This window comes from Chanodichthys erythropterus, chromosome 24 (genome assembly GCF_024489055.1).
Source record: "Chanodichthys erythropterus isolate Z2021 chromosome 24, ASM2448905v1, whole genome shotgun sequence".
In the NCBI taxonomy this organism is placed as follows: domain Eukaryota; kingdom Metazoa; phylum Chordata; class Actinopteri; order Cypriniformes; family Xenocyprididae; genus Chanodichthys; species Chanodichthys erythropterus.
Window position 1 is genome coordinate 23,756,624 of NC_090244.1, and position 8,276 is coordinate 23,764,899.

The following is an 8,276-nucleotide window of genomic DNA, read 5'->3' on the forward strand; positions in this document are numbered from 1 at the left end:
TGGAGACTAATGAGCAGAGGTGTAAATAGTACCTGAAAACCATACTTGAGTAAAAATACTGATACCTTACATTGAAAATGACTCCACTACAAGTAACAAGTAACCAATTCCAATACGACTTGAGTAAAAGTATCTGATTTTAACAGTACTTATGTATTTTACTCATGCTGAATGTAGGCTCAAAGATGTACTAGTCCTGAGAGACATTGAAAATAAAAAACAATTGATTTGTAAGATGAGAAATCAAGTTTATTTTCTAAAATCAAAATAAAACTGAACACCTCAATGTTGCAATAAATCAAGGTCTGCCTGCTAATGCACTCACATTCATGTAAAGTGTCCTTGTTGACAAGTTTTGGTTGAGTAAAGGCAAACTGCTGCAGAAAAAGTTAGCTGCCGTGAAAAATGTAATTTGTAATTGCATAACTCATCACAAATGTAATGGAGTAAAAACTACATTTACTTGCTCAAAAATATAGTCAAGTAGAAAGTAAAAGTTGCCAGTATCTTTGATACTCAGTACAACTACAAAGTAGCCAAAAAGATACTTAAGTACAGTAACTAGTTACATTTACTCAAGTACTTTACACCACTGCTACTGAGCTGATGAGTTGAATCCGGTGTGTTTGATCAGGAAGAGTACTGTTGGTGTGCCTTCAGGAACAGGGTTGGGAAACACTGCTATAGCATTACCACACAGCATAACCAGAGATGCTTTTTTGTTATTTACTCATTGTCCAATTACATTTGCAAAGCACTGTACAAAAGAAACAAAACCCCTCAAATCCATTTCAATTAAAATATAATTAAAATCAAATCTCTCACCTTGTTTTGCTGCCACAGCAGATGCTCGTATGAGAAGGCTTGTTATCTGTGCTCAGGGTAATCAGAGAGCGCAATTACATGTGAGATGCTTTCTCTGGCCTCACAGTTTAATTGAACAGCTTCAGGTTGCTGCAAGTATCCAGGAAACCCCTCCAAAGCATGATGTCACACACACCTCCTTCAATTTTCAGTCCATTCCAACTGCGAATTATCGTTTAAAACAGAAATGAACTAGTAGAGATAGATGTCAACAAAAACTCAATAAAAAAAGTCCATTGACAGCATTACCTAAATGGATTTTCAATCGTCAGCAAACGTTGTTGGAGCAATGAGACAGCTTGGTAACGGACCCTCATAAATGCAGGATCAAATGCGGCCTAACTCCAGTGGGTGGTATAACGCTTTATTTGCATAACAAAGAGTCAGTCTGTGCTCCTCCGCCATTCAATTGCATACAAGATCTGAATTACTTATGACCTGGTTCTCTCATCTGCTCAAGTCCGGTCTTGCACAAACACTCATGCTATTATTCCCACCTGTTTCAGAGGTGTGGTCTCCTGAGCATAAACGACAAGATTTCAATTAGAGACGTGAGACATGCAAATGAGAAGATGTGTTTTATAAAGGTACTTAGGACTGAATCAATCATATGTGGAGTTCAGACGCTTGTATTACCATGTATGGCTGTGTTGTAGCTCAAGTGTACAGTATGTGCAATATCAGTTCTTGCATAATCCAATCTGGTTACAATCAAATGTACACAAATAAACAGTTCTGAGCTATTAATTAATTACATTTCAAGATAAACAGGTTGAAAATATAAGCTTTGTTAAGAACTATTTAATCATTTATTTATTAAAAGCCTATACAAATCAATTTTGCAATTATAACTGAACAGAATCTGAAGCAAAACTGAATTTATCTCAGTTATATTTTTGTATAAATGCAGTGCAATATATACATTACCATTCGAAAGTTTGGGGTCAGTACTTTTTTTTTAGCCAAGACAGTAAAGATGTTTATAATGTTTCAGAAGATTTGTATTTAAAAAAAAATCCTGAAAAATATTTATTACAGTTTCCACAAAATATAAAGCAGCACAACATTATTGATAGCTATTATAAATGTTTCTTGAGCATCAAATCAGAATATTAAAATGTTTTCTGAACGATCATGTGACACTGAAGACTGGAGTAATGATGCAGAAAATTCAGCTCTGTTATTTTGAATTAGAATAATATTTCACAATATTACTGTTTTTACTGTATTTTTGATAATAGTATATTAAAGTTGGGGAAGTTTACTTTTAAAAGTAACGCATTACAATATTTTGTTACTCCCTAAAAAAGTAACGTATTGCATTCTCTTTTTTTTTTCCTTTTTTTTTTTTTGAAAGTTATGCATTACATTACTGAAGGAAATGCGAATTCCCACCTGTACAGTAGAGGGCGCAGCTCAAACCTTTCAGCTGTGCTGCCATTCCGGATTAAAGAAGAATAGGATGAAGGACAACAAACTCATGGAGTGCTTCTCATTTCTTATTTGTTCATCCTTGTTTCGTTTCCTCGTTTTTTTTTTTTTTTCTTAGGACGTGAGGGAAGGATACACCTGTGTTTCCTCGCTCATGACTCCTCAGGAAGCTTCCTCGCTCCTCGCCTCCTCGCGGTGCAATTAGAGAATTGAGATTCCCTTCAAGATGGCTGAATTTGATCAGTTTCCGGGTCACAGGCTGGAGGACAGAGGAGTATTGAGAATCACCCATCGGTGCACTCATATTACTATGAATGGGAGAAAGTGCAATGTGAAATTTGGCAGAATAAGTCACTCCTTCTAAACAAAAGGCTAATTGCCAAGTCATTGAGTTAGCTGCTGTTAGAACAGTATAAACAGTGGCTGCATCCGAAAACTTAAAAATGCTGCCTTCGGAGGACGCATTCCAAGGTAGGAAGGCATCAAGGCAGGTCCAAATCCAAAGTTGGCATCACTTTCTATCTCATGAGATGCCTTCATCTGATCGATTTTTGTAGGCAGCATAGATGTATCCTTCGCTTTGATATCCCATTCCTGTGCTGTACTAAAAAAATAAAGATGGTGTCTGAAAGTTGCGGTTGGTGGTCAGTTTGTGTGTAAATATACGTTTTTGACTATTGTTTTCCACTTTTGGTATCATTTCAAGCAAGAAATTAGTATTGTAGTAATTAAATATTCACTTAGTTATCATCAAATGCTATTTTGCTGTTGATCATTAAACTGTTACGCTGCCTCAGAAGTCTGCCTGAAATCAGTTTTGTGAGGTGCCTTCTTGCGCAAATGCTGCCTGCAGAGTCATTGCCTGATAGGGCAGCGAGGCAACAAGTCAGCTGCCTAAGTTTTCGGATGCAGCCAATCAGTGTTCTGAGATGCGTGCTAATGACTGCACATACGCATTGGCTGGTCCAGCCTAAAAAATTACGTTTTTTGTCATGATTTTAGCATATAGACAGGGGTGCACATAACTTTTTTGGTCTGGTTCTCAAGGGAGTACCTGGAGATTTTGCTATGATATAGAAACAAAATATAGGAGACAGTTGTTATCAGATTTCATTGGTGATTTCAAATATGAAACTTAATCGTAAGCTTGGTGAACAGCTTTGGAGAATTTTATGTTTCCCCATTCAAAGAGATTGGAGCTGTACTTGCATGACTGAAATAGCTGCCCGAGAGATGTTTCAAAGATGGCCGCCAAGTGAAATGACTTGCCTCAAAGGGACTTTGGTTCAAACATTGTTTAAATTAAAGACAAACATGTTTATCTAAAGTCATTTGTGCTTATTAGCATCAGCAGAAAAGGTCAGCAGAAAAGACATTGATTAATAAAGTGAGATTAAATACATAAAGTATATTTGTGTTATTTAACATTTAAAGGAACACTCCACTTTTTTTGAAAATAGGCTCATTTTCAAACTCCCCTAGAGTTAAACAGTTGAGTTTTACCGTTTTCAAATCCATTCAGCCGATCTCCGGGTCTGGCGGTACCACTTTTAGCATAGCTTAGCATAGTTAATCGAATCTGATTAGACCGTTAGTATCTCGCTCAAAAATTACTCTCATTCTGGCGTAATAATCAAGGAACTTTGCTTCCGTACCATGGGTGCAGCAGGCGCAATGATATTACGCCACGGCTGTGATACCCTGTTTGCACAGGGAGCGTGCCTTGCAACCATGGAGACATTTGTGAGAGATGCTGAGTAATATCATTGTGCCTGCTGCACCCATGGTATGGAAGCAAAGTTCCTTGATTATTACGCCAGAATGAGAGTATAGTTCCTGGCCATATTGGCCTAGAAAATCGCAACTTTTCATTTTCCGTCGGTCTTAGTACATGATGTAACTACAGAAGAGTCAAGTTTTAAATAGGAAAAATATGGAAACTCTTTGGTTATTTTTGAGTGAGATGCTAACAGTCTAATCAGATTCAATGAACTATGCTAAGCTATGCTAAAAGTGGTACCGCCAGACCCGGAGATCGGCCGAATGGATTCGAAAATGGTAAAACTCAACTGTTTAACTCTAGGGGAGTTGGAAAATTAGCCTATTTTCAAAAAAGAGGTGTGTTCCTTTATTGCAGTTTTGAGTAATATTTTGCATTTTCTGCAGTTGACTGTTTTTATTCATTTTGAAGAATACTTAAAGAGGGGGTATGTTAAAGAGTTGGATTCTCATGCTAAACATGGCCAAAGTTTCAAAACATGAGTTGGACGTATGATGGAGTATTTCTGTGCCTTGAAAGTATGTCTTCTCCCGGAAGAGCGCACACACACACGTCGACCAGTGCGAGAGAGCAAGAGCACACCCATCAACGTGCGTTCGGCTTTACGGAAGTCATCGGCAGCGCTGCACAGGTCACAGGACTTCATAAAATCAACAATGTCACCAAAGAAGTGTGTTTTTGGTTGTCAGGGAAAGATAACCTTGCTTCCCAAAGAACCCAGCGTTAAGTGGAGCTGAGAGTTTTGTGCTCACGCATTGATGTGCTCTCGATATTTGTTATTAAAATAATCATAGAAACTGATAGTTGCAATCACTTTTTTATTGGTTAAAATGAATTGAGAATATCTCGTGTTTTTCCGTGGCTGCTTGAGCCCTCAGGATCAGTGATTATGGTTTCATAAACAAGGCCCAGTTCTGGATATACAGATCATTTGAAACTGAAAGATGGAGCGGTCACAGCGATAATGTCGATAAGCGATAAGTCGGTGAGTAAAACTGCTTCAAATGTCTGTTTTGTTGGCAATAGGCGCCTAAGTGCATATAATGTAAACAATACGAATGTAGCTACTGAATTTATAAATTCATTAATCATCATTCACAATACGCTATATTCATTATAGTGATTCATAAGTTATCCATGGATAACGCGATGGTGTATTGCGTGTGTTTAAAAAAAGTTGTTTAGTTGGCCATTGATAGCTTGCAGCCGATCTCTACACAAAAGCTGCGCATGTTCGCTCTCCGCTCACACGACACGCCTCCAGGCACTCGGCTGTTTTTGGAAAAACTCGGTACAGTGTATGTATCTTTTAGAAATATGATAAAACTAAAGACTTTTTGGCGATATAAAGGATGCTATACTACTCTATAGGTAGATTAACATGAGATTGTCAGAAACTGTGTGTGATACCCGCCGTTTAATGTTTCTATGCAAGTGAGTTGAGTAAATGCATGTTCACGTTAGTATTAAACTACAATAACCGTCATGTTCACACAGCGCACACAACGCCTCTGCACTTTATTTCTCTCAACATTGGGACAGGAGAGCTGTCAGTCAATACATGGAAAAACAAAGTAACTTGCGTTACTTATTTGAAAAAGTAACTCCGATATTTTGATGTAAATTTAAATGTAATGCGTTACTTTACTAGTTACTTGGAAAAAAGTAATTACATATAACCCTTATTCCTGTAATGCTATGGCAATTGCTGAATGTGCAGGTGTCTATATTCTGCACAGCAGGGTAAACTATAGCCGGAATATTCCTTTGATCCGAGATCAAAGCTGCACTATGATCCAAAGGTCATGTCAACAGTGTTTACCATCTCTGCTGATCATAAACCTGCTGTGTGCTTTCCTTTGTGATGGTTAAGGGAAATGGATATTGTAAATTGTTCCCAAATCAGATGTAAGTGTGGTCTATTTTGATCTTTCTTGAGCCATTTTTCCTCAGAGTGGCTCAGGCTGTGTAAGAAAATAAATACATGAAAGCATTTTTTTTACAAGCAACTTGGATGCTTTAAAATAGAATCTGTAAAATAAGGGTTGTACACAACTGTTCAAAGGTTTATGGGTTGGTAAGATCTCTTATGTTTACCAAGGCTGCTTTTATTTGATTAAAAGTATAGTACAAACAGTACAAATTTAAAATATTTTTACATTATTACTATTCCTGTGATGCAAAGCAGAATTTTTAGCATCATTACTCCAGTCTTCAGTGTCACATGATCCTTCAGAAATCAAGCTAATATTTAATTTGCTGCTCAAGAAACATTTCGTATTATTATCAATGTTGAAAACTGTTGTGCTGCTTAATACTTTTTTTAAGATTCTTTGATGAATAGAAAGTTCAAAAGGACAGTGTTTATTAATAATCAATGCATTTATCAATTTAACACATCCTTTCTGAATAAAAACATAATTTCTTTCCAAAAAAAAAAAAAATCTTACTGATCCCAAATGGCAGTATATAAAATACATATACATTTTAAAATAATTTTTAAATAAAAAGATATTTTAAAAGCTAAATTATTTTTATATTTATAATACCCAGGGACCAGAATATTCCTTTTTTTTTTTTCTTTTTTTTTGACATGGGCCAGTAAAAAACACCTATAGCAGCAATTCAGAATAACTGCACAACAACACATAATGGACGCACATTTTTTTTCTTTTTTTTAGCTGTTTCAGTTTCATTCAGATAGATTTTAAAACACAACACATTTGAAGAAGGTACAAAATGTCCATTTTCCAGTGTACTTGTTGAGGAGTTAAAATAATGAATTCTGAATTATGCATTTCAAAATGCACCTGAGTGTTTAAAACATGACTGTGCAAAAGCAACTAATGAGTTCCTCAGCCTTTAGCATTCTGTAAACTTGCTCAAATGAAGAAACCTCATTAAAATGCTGTAATTGGCCCACAAGTGTGCTGACAGCCTAATACTCACACCCTTATCTTGTGCTTACTTTAGTCACAAGAGAAATCAATGTGTGTGTATGTGTGTGTGTGTGTGTGTGTGTGTGTGTGAACACTCCAAACCTGATACGACTGTCTCATGTCTGCATTTTCTAAACCTCAGCACTGAATGCAAGGGTGTAGAATTTAGTAGGGCAGCTTGGGAATTTCCCTACCAATATCCAGCGACTACTGAATTGTCCCTAACAGGAAGTTGGATCAAACAATTAAAATATATTTATATGTAACTACTGTTGTATATGTCAATATATGAAAAAAACTGCTCTTTGTCAAAGATGTGCATTTAAGAACATAAGGTAAGTGTTTAGTTCAGTTGAATGATAAAAATTACCCTCTTTAACTTAATGTTGTTAAACTGAATGAAACAATGCTGAAATAAGAGAGTGTGGTTTATCTGTCAATCAAATGCATGTGAATTTTGTGTTAGCAACAGTAGCCTATACTCCCAGTCACAATTTCTTTCAGAACCATCATTGGTCATTCATTTTTATTATTAAAATAAAGTTATAGTACAGCGTCATTTAAGTCACCACAAAATCAAAAATTGATGATTCAGAATTTTACAGTGTTTATTTATCTTTTTTTTAACCCCCTTGCAGCGACATCTGATCTCTGATGATGTTTACTGGCACGAGGGCGGGATCAACCTGTCACTCACATAAGATCCACCAATAGCAAACCACAACCATCCAATCAATTCCCAATGGACAAAATCAAGTCCCACCCTAGATTTTTTCTAGTTTGAGAAGCCGTTTCACTCTGATATACGTCACAATATGGAAGAAACGAACATTGCAACTTTCATTTCATGACACTGATCGCCGAAAAACACCTTGCCTGTAAGTGCTCTACACACTTATAATCAGTGTTGGGGAAAGTTATTTTTAAAAGTAATGCATTACAATATTGCATTAGCTACTCCCTAAAAAAGTAACTACGTTTACTTTTTACAGAAAGTTTTGTGTTACATTACTTTTGCATTACTTCTTCTCATCTGGGCTGGGCTGTTTTTTATAACAACAAAAAAGTTCTATTTTTGGCAAATCAAAAGTGAAGTGAATAAGCCTCAGGCTGAAGGAAATGCAAATTCACGTCTGTTCAGTAGAGGGCGCAGCTCAAACAAACCTTATAGATGTGCTGCCATTCTGAAATGCATAATACTTTCCCGAAAACTCTTCTCCTGATTCACAAATACTTCGTAAACGTCAGAAGTGATAGTGAAA